General features: G+C 34.6%; 1 protein-coding gene across 1 annotated transcript in view; it reads left to right on the forward strand.

Moving 5' to 3' along the window:
- Positions 1 to 15,217, forward strand: part of LOC118269274 (metabotropic glutamate receptor 2) — a 212,100-nt gene that overhangs the window by 44,992 nt on the left and 151,891 nt on the right. The window contains exon 2 of the mRNA XM_035584299.2: positions 5,005 to 5,085. The gene's annotated coding sequence lies outside the window, so the exon portion shown is untranslated. The remainder of the gene's footprint in view (positions 1 to 5,004; positions 5,086 to 15,217) is intronic.

The raw sequence follows: 15,217 nt of genomic DNA on the forward strand, positions 1-15,217 counted from the left end.
TTTAGTTATTTATCGCCTTTAGCTTCCTTGGGACCTAGTTGTGTGAGTTTAAAAGGGTTCAATGTATGATGTTCATATGCATTTTTGGTTATAATGGTCTCCATAGTTGCAAATGTGACTTAGGAATCTTAAGATTGAGTAAAATGGTATTTGGTAACATAAATCTCGTAACTTGTTTCAATTCTTACCCGATAAAATCCCTTACCAACAACCAAAAATACCAACACAATCCACTTACAATTTCAGTATTATTAACAAACAAACAAATACAATTTTACTATCTAAATCTACAAAACCAATAAATCCCACACACTTGATCCCATCGCAGCCAACAAAAATAGTGCGAGCAAAATTTCCTCAAGGCTCAAAATATTTGTGACAAGCGAATATCGAGTATATTTTTTCCAATATGGCCGCGTTGCGTGTATGTAGCAAATAGGAACAAAGGAGCGCTTGTAGCACCTGGCGTGCCGTAAATTCTAGCTCCTTAACTATTGCAGACAATATGAGAAATATACCCAGGCTTTAGGAGTGTGCTGATGAAATTGCGTGAATATTTGCGAATGGTAGTATAGTGCTGTAACAGGTTGTGTTGTGATCTTGGAATTGAAGGAAATATTTAGAGTGTTGCTGTTTTTGGAACTTTTAGATGTTTGCTAGAAATGCGTGGCAGATGTAATAAGCAATTGGATGAAAATAGTAAGATGATGATATCATGAAATTTCAAATTGTAAGAATAGCAAAACTACCTTATTTCATTTTTTTAGGATATAAGCTGGTAAACGAACAGACGGATCACCTGATGGTAAATAATCGCCGCCGCTCATGAACACCCGAAACACCAGAGGCGTTACAAGTGCGTTGCCGGGCTTTTGGGAGTTCGGGGAATCGGTGATTGGGAAGATTGCAATCTCACTCTTGTATACTCCTCATTGTATCACGTCAATTTTCTGTGAGTCTGTGGTATCACTCCGGTCGGTTTCATTATTTATTTCCATAAAAATAAAAAGGAAGAAGAAAAATGGAGATCCATAATTTTTCCTCATTGCAACAAATCAGCCAGAAAAATGGCAAGAAAATGAAACCATCCATAAATTCACAATCGATATCATAAAAAGACAGTTTCGTTCCAATTGTGGTAGAAAGACAGTCTCCTGCCAGTCGAGGCGCGGGCTCCGTGATTCTGGTACCAGTTGGCTACTTAACGGCACTTTTATGAGAATACCCACGTAGCATTTTATTGCAAATGTATGCGTTTCCTTACGATGTTTTCCTTAAGCATTTGGCTGTTCAATCTATTGTTAGTTTTATGTGTGACGTGAAATAGACATTGGTTTCTCGTAAAGATGACGTTTTTGATTTAGTAAGGACTGTATAAGTTTTTAAAAGTCATTATGATAACATTAAACGTGATAATTTGCAAAAAGACACAAACAACTTCAAACCTGTATTAGTAAAAAAAGTACGGATTTTTTAAATCTTTAATAATGATAACGAATCTGCAAAGTCAATGTCAAGTCAAAATTATTTATTTTAAATAGACCGGGAAGGCACTTAGACGTTAAAACAATATTAAAAAAAATAGTCTGTCTGTCGGTTAGTCTAGTGAAGCTCGTTCCAAAGTGTAGATTCCTGTGGAGATTCCTGCTAATACCTATTTCTTCTTTTCACATGACACTAGGGTAGAAAATTGCTATTGTTATCTCATAGTGAGGTACAAGTAAAAGAACTTAAAGCAATAATAAAGCAAATCCCTTCAGTTTTTATTTAGAAAGTCATCCGCAGTGAGACCGTAAAGAATTTTATGAGAATGCGCGCACTTGTGAAGTGGGGGCCATAAAGATGGGCATCAAGCTAATATGTTAACTGGCGTACACGGAGTTTGCACTCAAAGCACTGAGCAAATTAGTTCATTTATTGAAGAACGAAGAAATTTACGTATAGGAGTGCACTGCTTCGGCACGAATGGGCCGCTTGACCAGAGTGATACCACTGCTTTACAGAAAACTGACGTGAAACAACGCTTACGTTGTGTATGTGAGGTTACCGGAGACCCAATAACCCCCCTTTCAAATCTTCCCAATCTCCGATTCCTACCCACGCAACGCATCCAGGTTGGCAACGCACTTGTAACGCTTCTGGTGTTTCGGGTGTCCATGGGAGGCGACAATTACTTACCATCAGGTGATATGTCTACTTATTTACCGGTTTATATCATCATTTATGTGTCCATAATCATCTTAAATCCACCCAAACAGTCCGTAAGTCTGTGTTAAGTAGAAAATGAAGACGTAACATTATGTGAGCACAAAAACCTCCCATCATCTTCCAAACTTTCGGATATTTACAAGAAACCCTGCAGCATCACTCTAATCTTTATTGCTACTTAAACTTAAGTAGTACTTCCCGTCAGACCTTCATAAGAGGAAAAGGCCCGTATATTACAAGCAACATAACTAACAATATATTGGGAAGAGTTTGAAAAAATCCTTTTCGAGGTTCCGCGAAAATATCGACAGCTGCAGCCTCTATTTTTCCTTGATCAAAATGATCCGCTCGAAAACTTCCGAAATCACATCGGAAGCAATTTCGTGATAGCGCCCTTTGTACCCGAGCGTTGCTTTTTATTGGAAATTAAACAAAAACAGCGATAGCTTGGGAACACCGAACGCGAACAACTCCTGTTTCTCACGCTCGAAATTATTTACATGGAATTTGATTAACTTTTAATCCATTGTCAGGTGTTGCTGGCAGTTTCGGCTTATGGTGGTAGCGTTCCAAAATCCTATAATCCTTTTCGAAATCCTTTCGCACTTCCTATTCATGGGCTGTCCAAGTTTGAAATCCCTTGGATGTGGAATTCACAAACCGTTGCTTTGGTGAACAAATAAATACGAACGATGTTTACATTGAATTATTATTGTTGTTTGACATCCATTTTCCTTTTTCTGACATTTATTAATACAAATAAAGAGCAGGAACTGATGTATTTATTCAACGATGTGATCATTAACCTTATGTCAATAATGATGCCATTAAGGTTTTATTTATTGCCTTATAAATAGCGTGTAAACACGCTACTTTCAATAGAGTATCATTATTGAAAGTGATGATACAGTTCTCTATAGATAGTTTTGTATTAGGATGCGTTTGGCTTCCACCAATCATATTCATTGGAAACGAACTCGGCTAAGCTATGTTTTATATGAAAAGTTGTGTGCTGTGGATGCGTGCTATTGATGGCTTCCCTACTATCGATACATTGCATACTCGAGCTACGCATCTTCCTCACACAGCTACGTAGCTTAGTATCAGTGGAAACAATCACATAGTTTCACAGCATAACTATTATACCTTAGTAGCATAGCTACATAGCACACCTCTGGTGGAAAAGCCCAGGGTTTCGGCGTGGTTTTTAGGAGAAAATTCAAAATGCTTATTAAGTATTTGAAAATCATAAAAGTTTATAAAACTATCAAAACATTCAACTAAGCAACTGCAACTCATAACCAAACTAATCCTTTTGCGTTCAATTTGTGGAACTCAGCATCAATCCAGCAGCATTGGGAACACCAGAACCTAATCCACAGCACACAAGTTAAACATAATTCCCGTTCATTCAGCGAACGAATGATTGCACTAATCACTGCGTCATGTGTGAATGAATGATTGAACTGAACGAATTGATTCATGAGTGCGAACATTAGCGTTTTCCCTTTGAACAAGCAAATTGAAAAGCCGTGTTGACATTACTGTCAGACCCTAGTTGTTTTGGACAGTTTAAGGAGGGTGTGTATGTAACTCATTTGGACTAATAATAAGTTAAGTATATGATATTATGTAATATAGCTTCATAAAGACTAAAAAGAAATAGAAATAAAAGATATCGGAGAATTCGTAAACATAATTTTTAAAGTTAGCACACACATAAATCTAATTGCGTAGGTATTTAAAGTCAACGTATCGTATTGTATCGTCACGCCTTTTATCCCAGAAGAGGTGGGCAGAGGTGCACATTACGGCATGTGATGCTACTGACTCGTTCAATTCCAGGGTCGGGTAAAGTATTACAGGGTTTTTTCGGTTTATGGAAAATTTCTCAGTATCACGAGATCAGGAATTGTGCCCAGTATATGGCAATAGGCCCACCCCCTATTACATGTGACTTATATCATAAATGGTGAAAAGTGGGTGTACATTGTACTCCAAGTCAAAGAAAGAAAATTCCAAGACAGTTTTCCTATAGTAATGCTATTAATTTCAAGTCTCATTTTATAATAATAGAAAATTAATTATTTAGAATCAAAGACACTTCAAACACAATAAAATATTGGTTCTGAGCAACGCCTTTAAACGCTGCGCCGCCATTAATGTCCAAACATTTTGAATCATTAATTTTATTAGGAAGTGCTAGAAGATGAATCCGCGTTTCTTTGCAAAGCTCATGATTAACGGTCTCCAAATGGATGGAGGATTAAAATCCCCGTTCACAGGCTTCCCTTGATTGACCTGAATTCATTTTGTAGGAAGTGGATGCTATTTATAGCACCACCTAAAGATAGGGGTTCCAGGAGCATGCTATTTTAGGAAATGCTTAAAATGGCTGCTAAATTGATCGGTACTTTAATGATTAACTGTCACTTTAAAATGCAAATACAGAAAGAAGTAAAAGAAACCTTCTGCCTCGCATACGAGTAACAAAACTGTAGAATGTGCTGTCGTCGGCGGTATTCCCAAACCGATACAACCTGCAAACCTTCAAGAAAAGAGCGTATAGCTATTCAAAAAGTTGGCAATGCAATACTCTGGTGTTGCGGGTGGTGGACGGCGCTGATCGCTTACCATCAGGTGATCCGCCTGCTCGTTTGCCTCCTATCCCATAAAAAAGAAATATGCTACAAATTAATACGGTTTTTTCTACTGTTTTATGTTATCCTCTATGCGTGTAGTAAAGCGTGCAAATCCTAAAACACAAAAATTGAATTGTGATTATTTTTGTTTCAGTTCAAAAGAAACTCAGACTGTTGACATCAGTACAGCCTTCCAACTCTCAATACTTCTGATGTTCCGGACACAAATAACCAGGTATAATATTGTATCTGTTCACATTTATATAGACGCTTGTATGAGAATATAATAGTTTTAAATCAGAATCGAGGCACTATCCTCAAGTACGACTTTAATTACAGATGAGCTCCACCACTGATTTCTAGTAATGGCAAATTCAATTTGCGGATTTGACAGCCGCTATCGGTTTTATCTCACTAAAGAACCAGGTTTTACGACCGAAGCTTTTCCCAGTAAACAGATGAGACCATTCCTTGGAATCCGCGGCGTATATTAATTAAATTTCCGACTTGACAACGTGTCAATTCTGTACTAATTTAATTTTGATTTGAGTGAACTCTTTGGTCGTGCTCCACGACTGTCTAAACATACATTTCTATTCAAATAATGACGAAGTACCCTCGAGAAGACGTTTACTTTATAAATAAGCTTTGCTGGTAATCCGGTGAGGTATTCCACTTAAAATCTTGAGGTTATCTTGAAATATTCGACCGAGAATACCTTTAGACGATTTTCACAGGAAATGGTTTTAAGATCCTTACTTTTGATAAAGTTGAATGAGGACGAGCCAACGGTGCACTCTGCCTGAAATAATTTAAAAGTTCCTTTTTATTTTTAAATGCGGTAAACGCTATGGTTTGATAACTTTTTAACTAACTAGACGAATAGATTTCTTTTTCGAATGAATAGAATATTAAATGATTCAAACCTAAGAAAATTTTCTAAAGAGCTTTCCTGAAAGCAATCTTAGAACTATCACGGTAGAAAAAAGGGCACAACAGCTTGCTTCGAGGCAAGAAAATTTGAATGCAAACAAGATTGTCGAGGACACTTCCTAAATATTCATGCACTTGCTATGCATATAGACATGTTCTCAGGTTTCCCTTTAAGGAACACGGCACGTTTGCATCTGCATACGAATTTCGTATAAGTGACCTTAAGCGCCTCTTCAGGAAGATGGTATGGCCGTCAGGTACTGAGCGTCTGAAGTGCTCTCCTCTGAGGGGTTAAACGTCTGACTTAGTATGAAAGGCAGACGCTTGGGCAAGGGTCGATGTGAACGGACTTTTGAAATTGTTTGGGATAGGGGAATTTCGTTCAGTAAAAATGTACTTAGACGACGATAAGACGACGATATACCTACGATAAATTACGGACTTTTTCTCTTCATGATAAAATATAGATAGCGATTTTATGCCTCCTTGAAAATGTTCAAGTGGTTAGTAAGTATCTAGTAGACTTTTCACTAATATACTCGTATATGTAGAGGATAGCTATTGTTCCTGAGTACAATACATGGCCATCTATTAGATTTCGGCTGTAGTTATAATTAATGATGTCAATGACATAATATTCTTGAGTCAATACGAGTAGTTCGGTTAGGTCGCTGAAGGGGGCGTAGTTGAGCCCGTTGTGTTGACACGGTTGCTGAGATGATGTGTCATAGACATATATAGTGCAAAGGTCGATGACACGAAATTGTTTATTGATTCTAATTGATACTCAAAACTGAATTCCCGCCGCTAATAATATATTATAATGTTTTTATTGGGAACTTTAGTAAGTTTTTCAACAAGACAAACTATGATGATACAAACCCTGTTGAACAATAACTACCGCGTAATATTTTATAATAATTTATCCGACAACACTTCGCTCCCCGCTGTTACCAAGATAAATGCTGGTGAGCAAACTTACTTACATGTCATAATAGATGAATATGAGTTTCACTATGTATGGAATATTATAAAAAAAATTTTCAAACGTTTTTTCTTATTATTCTTGTCTTGTAAATGTTTGTATTTCAAGTCAAACATGGACGCAAAGGTTTTTTCTTTAAAGAAAATGCACCTGTTGCTTTAGCTGACAGTTTTAAAAAGATAAGACATAAAAAATCTACTACCTAATATCTTCAGGTTTTATCAACAATCATACCTTCTCATCAAACTGTATAAAGTAAGTAAATGTTTACCAAGAACTCATTTAACCACATTTTTCAATTTTTATTACAGGGTTTCATTAAAATCTTCTTGTTAAGACATTTATTATTCCCACATCTTTCCTTAGTACGAGTTTCCTTTACGTTTTTCAAAATCGAAACGAGAGCGCGTTCGGCGTTTCTGATTGGCCAGCTTGAATGAACCAACCAATCAGAGCCCCGAGAGCGCGCGCGTTTCGATCTCGTTAAACGTAAAGCAAACTCGTACTAAGCCCTCAGATAGAAATCCTGTTCATTTTATAAGATTTCTAGTAAACTTCATTACATTAGCACTATATTATTAAGGCGGTCTGCTTAACGAGGGCGGGCTGGGTTCGTAGCAAACTGCACCTTATTTTATATCACATTAAAGTTATTTATCTTTGCAATTTAGAATAATTGAGTTATTTTTAGTCTATATTAAAATGAACCACGATATTAAATTGTTTACTTTAAGTTTTCTTTAAACAAGACGTGACTCCATTTTGTATTTTAATTGTACGTAAAATCTTAATCTAGCAACTTGAGGAGGTTCACCAAAATGTTCACCTAATGGGCTGAATGAAACCTGACACATGGGTAACCGGCTGCCTTGCAACGCGTCGCGAGTTCGATACCTGTATGGAACGACAGTTATACACAAATTATTGTTCCGGGCCTGGGTGTTATGTGTATGTGAAAATGTATGTTTGTAAACGCACCTACGACATAGGAGAAAATCCTAATATGGGGCAACACAAACTAGCATGTAACGTTATGTTAACATACATTGCATATCTTTAGAATATTAACCTTATATAAAACATTAGACTCTTGATGAAAACTAATGGAAAAAGAGTAATGAAATAAAATAAATAACAAACCGATACCGTTGATCAAGCGGATTAATCAGTCTTTACTACTACTTCAGACCAGTATCCTGAGACTTGCATCTTGCAAGAAACTGATGTCACGAGTAGCAATCCCTGCAAGCGTTGGCAAGTTCATTAAGCTTCGTTTGAAGTTCGATAGTTAAAGTTAGATCATCAGACCAAACTAAGAAGGTTCAAGCGATAGGTTGTATAGCAACTGCGCTTGTTTGCCCGCGGTCTCGACTTGGAACAATCACGTGGTTGCTAGGCCAATATTTGTGTGGTTCAATGAACTTTGCAGCCACTATTAACACTATAAAGGTCATTAGTGTTGAATAATGTGTTTGTTTTCTATTATATCATATACTAGCGACACGCCTCAGCTTTGCATGGGTGCAATGGTGATATATTATGCATGTATTATACGTATAAACCTTAGTTTTCAAAATCCGTTGTGTAGTTTTAAAGATTTAAGCATACAAAGGGACAGAGAAAGCGACTTTGTTTTATACTATGTAGTGATTTATCTATTCTTGACACATATAAGTGAAGCAGTGTCTTGTTTGTTGGGTGTTTTTTTATCATATTTAGGTATATTACTTATCCATGGACTCTTGGTTCGCGCCCTTGCCCAGCGCCATTTTTGGTCAAATGGTTGCAAGTGCGACTGCTGGGCAAGGGGCCTCGGGTTCGATTCCCATAAGCAATACAGTCTTTTTTTGGTTTTTCGAAAATTTCTGAGTAATAGCACGAAGTCTGCTATTAGGTATGCCTGGTATATTAATCATAAACTAAAATCAAAATTGTCTTATTTTTCTCCTTAAGTTTTCCTAACCCTCCTTTGGTTTTGTTCCCGGTTAAACAAAAGGCTTTGGGAACCATAGATCAGTGGGTTGGAATTATCCTTCCAACTACTTCAGGCTTACTATCGGTCTCTCATTGACAGTCAACCCGCGTAGAATAGTGACTGCAAGTAGTTAAGATTCAGTGCGGGCCACTACCAGACATTTCGGGAAAAGCTACGGGAAAGAAATATCTCTCAAATCATAATAAAATGAACAAAACGGAAAAATATTGGGATAAATACACTACCGTAACATTATTTAGTAGTTTTATCTTATAGGAAGTGTTGCCTTTTAAAGCTTTTAAAGCTTTTAAAGTGTTGCCTTTTGTAAATTAAAAGAAAAATAAACACTGAGAAAAATAAAAACAATAATAAGGGACTGCACGGTTGGTGCGGTGACTGGGCAACTGGCTGCCGCGCAATGGGTAGCTGGTTCGATTCCCGCACGGAGCAACTCTTTGTGTGATCACAAATTGTTGTTTCGGGTCTGGGTGTTATGTGTATGTGAACTTGTATGTTTGTAAACGCACCCACGACACAGGAGAAAATCCTAATGTGGGGCAACGTTTAAAAAAATTCACGGTTCCCACCAAAGGTATCCCAGAGTTTGCTTTGAGGAAAATATGTTATGCCTACAACTTAAAAGAAGCTATTTAAAAGGTATTCTATAGCTATTCTATTCCTGTGGTCTGAAGTCAGACGTGTACTCATTAATTTTATTAAGAAAATTACTTTTTCATAACATAACAGCATCCTTTTCTCAACTTGGAAAACACGCTTTTTTTATTTATTTATTTTCATCGACAAAACTAGTGTTTAGTGATCTGTGACAGTGAATAGAGTAAGTGCGAGCACAGCCAGTAAAATAGGCTTTGAATAGAAAAATTACAACACTTAAAAATTTTATACTTAGAACATTATTGTACAATATTATTGTACCATTTACTAATAAAATTTAGAATAATATTTCGTACACAGATACTTAGATTTTTATTAAAAAATGGCGTTCGCGCCAATACCACCGTCCACAGAATAAAAATTGTAACAAAACAAAATGGCCGACTGCGCCCGCTTTTACACAAAGACATAGAATTTTATTAAACACACAATTACTTCAGCTAATAACCAACACATCTAATAATAAATAGGTAGTTAACAGAATATTAATAAGTAAATAAAAGTTAGATCGACGTATATGTAATTAAGTCAAAGAACATCGGGCATTTTTGTATGGGACACTTACCTACGGCGAACAAAAATAAAATTAGGTACGGTGGATAGGCAATTAAATCTAGTTCACAATGGTATAGTTCCCATATCTGTGGGTCGTGGCAATAAGGAGAAATTGGACATTTAAAAAATATTTATAAATGTTTTTGGGCAATAATTGAAGAGGAAAAAGGGAATCAAAAATAATTAAAACAACATATTTTTCTCTTAACTTTTGGCGAAGGACTGCGATGATGATGACGAAGGACTGCGATGTAGTAAGATAAGCTAGCTACCCGCGCGAGCGCAACATAATACCAGTTTTAAGACTATGGGCGAGAGTGAGAACGAAACATGCACATCAACTTGACGGATTTAGTCTGATTGGGTTTATAAAAATACCACGGAGTGATATTTTAACTTACTGAGCGGTCGTTTAGTAATTAGGAAAAATAGTCAACTTAAAATATCATTTTCATTTTACTAATTATTTCCATTTTCCCATTATTGTGAATCAAAATAACTACACAATCTATACATATAATAAAATCGTAGAAAAGTGCTGTCTGTACATTGAAAATAAAAATAAAAAAAATAGCAGGGGTTATTGTTATGTCGATGTCGAACCCAAAAATGTAATTAACTTTTTTTTTGTCTGTTTGTCTGTTTGTCTGTTTGTCTGTTCGTCTGTGCGCGCTAATCTCAGAAACGGCTGATCCGAGTTGGATGCGGTTTTCACGAATATATTGTGGGATGCTTAAATTTACATTTAGTGTTTGTTTCATGTCAATCGGTTCATAAATAAAAAAGTTATGTCAAATTAAAGAATCACGTCGAACATTCTATGCTACGGATTTTTGTACGTCATATTTGACGGATTTGGTTGAAATTTGGTACAGATATAGTTTAGAACCTTAGAAAGGACATAGATATATTTTTATTTCAAAAATAAAAAATAAAACAAAAATAAAATAAAAATAAATTAAAAATAAAATAAAAATAAAAATAAAATAAAAATAAAAATAAAAATAAAAATAAAAATAAAAATAAAAATAAAAATAAAAATAAAAATAAAAATAAAAATAAAAATAAAAATAAAAATAAAATAAAAATAAAATAAAAATAAAAATAAAATAAAAATAAAATAAAATAAAAAATAAATTTATTCCGGACATACAGCGCCATCTATTGTTCAATTTCGTACTTATAGAACGGAATTGAACAATGTCGGGCTGTTCCTATACTCCGTAGATAGATGGCGTTGATCGCGCAATGGTGTAATTACAATTGTTCAGTTCATGTTATTGTTTTAATTCATTGGAAATTTGTTTTTACAAAATAGTAAAAAGCAATGAAAAATATAACATAATACAACTTTTAGTACAAAGAAAACGCTCTAACGGAGTATAGATAATTCTATGTCGATCGTTACACGACTTCGGTTCATGTTATTGTTTTAATTCATCGAAAAAAGTTAACAAATAGTAAAAAGGTATGAAAAAAATTATATCAATATAATTAAACTTTTAGTACAAAGAAAATGCCCGAACGGAGTATAAATAAATAATCCAAGTTGTCTTTATCCTCGATAGATGGCGTTGGGATCGAAATAGATTGCGCTATGGTTTTGTTACAATTATTTGGTTGGGTATCGGCCGAGCGCTTCGGTACTATTGTAGAAAATGTGTATTATCAGTCGTATGATTATTTGTCTGTAGTGGTCCTGCTGTTTCGTATATTCTAAATTGGTTTCGTTGTATTTGTCAATTAATAAGTTTATTTGTTGGGTTATCCTGGTTTTCTGGTTAAACTTTTTAACGTAGGTTTAGTTTGATATAGATTATTAGTAGTTACTGTAGTTAGTTTTTTTAATAAAATTGTAAGTCTAATTTATAAATTAACTAGATTAGATTTAAGTCGTTTCTTTTAAATTATTTAGTTTAAGCTTGGTTATTATAGCATAAAGGATAGGTTCTAATATAATTTCTTTTTTAATTGTTATAAATTCGTAATTCGTAGCTTTCTTTAGTTTTAAGTTAGTTTTCATCTTAAGTTCGGAAAGATTATAATATTTCTTTAGTTAAAGTCCGTTTTTAAACTATTTTTTCAATGCCCTAAGTGAGTATACATCTATTAAAATCAAACGCAGAGCTCATTATGTTGATTTTTGAAGAGTTCCCTGGAATATCTTCCACATCTCATTTTTGAAGAGATTCCGCGAGATCGGGAACTATGTGGTTAAAACCAAAAAATTGCCGGAAGTCACTATTCCACGCGAACGAAGTCGCGGGCAAAAGCTATTTATAAATAATTCTATGTCGATCGTTACACGACTTCGGTTCATGTTATTGTTTTAATTTATCGAAAAAGAGTAAATAAATAGTAAAAAGGTATGAAAAAAATAATATCAATATAATAAAACATTTAGTACAAAGAAAATGCTCTAACGGAGTATAGATAATTCTATGTAGATCGTTACACGACTTCGGTTCATGTTATTGTTTTAATTCATCGAAAAAAAGTAAATAAATAGTAAAAAGGTATGAAAAAAATAATATCAATATAATTAAACTTTTAGTACAAAGAAAATGCCCGAACGGAGTATAAATAAATAATCCAAGTTGTCTTTATCCTCGATAGATGGCGTTGGGATCGAAATAGATCGCGCTATGGTTTCGTTACATTCATTTGGTTGGGTATCGGCCGAGCGCTTCGGTACTATCGTAGAAAAAGTGTATTATCAGGCGTATGATTATTTGTCTGTAGTGGTCCTGCTGTTTCGTATATTCTAAATTGGTTTCGTTGTATTTGTCAATTAATAAGTTTATTTGTTGGGTTTTCCTGGTTTTTTGGTTAAACTATTTAACGTAGGTTTAGTTTGATATCGATTATTAGTAGTTACTGTAGTTAGTTTTTTTAATAAAATTGTAAGTCTAATTTATAAATTAATTAGATTAGATTTAAGTCGTTTCTTTTAAATTATTTAGTTTAAGCTTGGTTATTATAGCATAGAGGATAGGTTGTAATATAGTTTCTTTTTTAATTGTTATAAATTCGTAATTCGTAGCTTTCTTTAGTTTTAAGTTAGTTTAAGTCCGTTTTTAAACTATTTTTTCAATGCCCTAAGTGAGTATACATCTATTAAATTCAAACGCAGAGCTCATTATGTTGATTTTTGAAGAGTTCCCTGGAATATCTTCCACATCTCATTTTTGAAGAGATCCCGCGAGATCGGGAACTATGTGGTTAAAACCAAAAATTTGCCGGAAGTCACTATTCCACGCGAACGAAGTCGCGGGCAAAAGCTAGTATTTAATATGATTGCAAACACTATCATTTAAAAATATTTTGGTTTATGTTCGCGACTTTTAAAAAATCGGGTAAAAAACGCCCGATGTCCTTTAGTGTAGAAACTCATACAACTGCGTCCACTGATCCGCATCGTACGGACCGCATCATCGGCAATGCCAACATGCGATGCGTACTGATGACGTCATACGGAATGCTATGATGCGGGCTTGTGGACGCTTATGTAATTAAAATAATTGTTCGTACTACTCTACGTCGGTAAATACAAAGGATTTGCCAGTTTCAGTACCTTAACATACAAATGAAAACATTATTTGTATTTCAATGTTTGTTTAGTGAAAAGAATATTTAGGCCCCACATGAGTATACACCAGCAATAACAGAGATCAATAATTTTAGTTTCCTATTTTCGACTTTAATCAGTAATGTAATAAAGTTCAGTTTATATTGTCACAAACTCGTTAGATATTTATCAATCGATGCGAGCTGTTCGTTACATACAATGTTGCGGTTTATATTATAAAGTACAGTACAGGCATCAAATTAGTCTTAAATGTCAAAATTATTTGATACATTTTCATCTTTATATCAAAGTGTTAAGGTTGAGAATCGATTAAAGGAATTTGACCTTTATGTGTAAATAGGTTATAAGCGTCAGTGCAACACACAACTATACATAGACACAAAACCAGTGCATATAAAAGGAAATCGGTACACTGAACACATTAATTCGTATTATTAAAATTTACCATTAAATATACAAAAGGTCACTTGTCGAAATAAAACTTGGACGGCATAAAAATGGAAACGTTTCTGATTTCTTCATTCCTTTCGTAAATTTAAAGCTGAACATTGGATAGTAAATTCATTTGCCGCCATTTTAAGATTCCTAAAGATAATAATTAATCATTAGCAACACTTTATTTAGTTAACTTGACATTTGAAGTTTCTGCGCTCAGTAGGTGGCGCTTGTGAGCTTTTTGATCTACAAGTACAATAAAAGTCGACTAATGTTGAAAATTCATGCTTATGACTTAGACTTTTTAGGGGGAAATCTAATAATTTCTGTCGTCTTGGGACACAAATTCTTAGTATGACGCCTATATGTGACTCGTTCAACACAAACTCGTACCTAATTACATCTCACCTAAGAAACAGCAAGCACGATATAACAACAAAATTAAATTAGAATTGTTTTTCCAGAAACCAACCACCAAACGAACCTATACCACTCTAATTTAATTTCTTTGATTCCCAAAACAATTGTACGCGTAATTGAATTTTTACCGTAGTAATCAATTACTTAATTGTTTTGGAATTAACCGTGAACTTTAACTTACTGTTGCGCAGTTAGGTAAATATAATAAGGGCCGGTTCACACGAGAGTTATTTTAACGCACGTTCAATGGTTTGCAATGCAATTTAGTCTCTAACACCAAACACTTAGCGTAAAAATACAAAATTACTCAATAAAAGCGCGTTTAAAAGCCGTTCGAATAGAACAAATGCATTTTTTTTAAATTCGGCGTTCTTATCGATACAGACAGATTTCAATGCTAGGGTTTGAGCATTAGAGTTTAAATTGCATTACATACATACCAGAGTCGAATTTTAACACAAACGTTAAAAAAGCGCTCATGTAAATAAGGCCTTATGGTTACATAATTACCTAATACCGGCGACCGACAAAGGAAACAAGTATTTTTGTTGTTAAATAAAAGTTAATGTTCTGTTTCCTCCTAGTACTTACATATTATTGCTATAATTAATTATTCCTGTTTTACTCAAACAAAAATGTCTGTGTAAATGGAAATTTTACTTTTTAATGAGTTCTCTTTTGTAAAGGAATATGTAAACGTTTTTTGTTAATGGTATCGAACCTTTTTATTGTGATCATTATCATATATGAGGCACAAGACCTCTGCTGAACATATGCCTCCCCTAGTGACTCCCAGATAG

Source organism: Spodoptera frugiperda, chromosome 2 (genome assembly GCF_023101765.2).
Source record: "Spodoptera frugiperda isolate SF20-4 chromosome 2, AGI-APGP_CSIRO_Sfru_2.0, whole genome shotgun sequence".
Classification (NCBI taxonomy): domain Eukaryota; kingdom Metazoa; phylum Arthropoda; class Insecta; order Lepidoptera; family Noctuidae; genus Spodoptera; species Spodoptera frugiperda.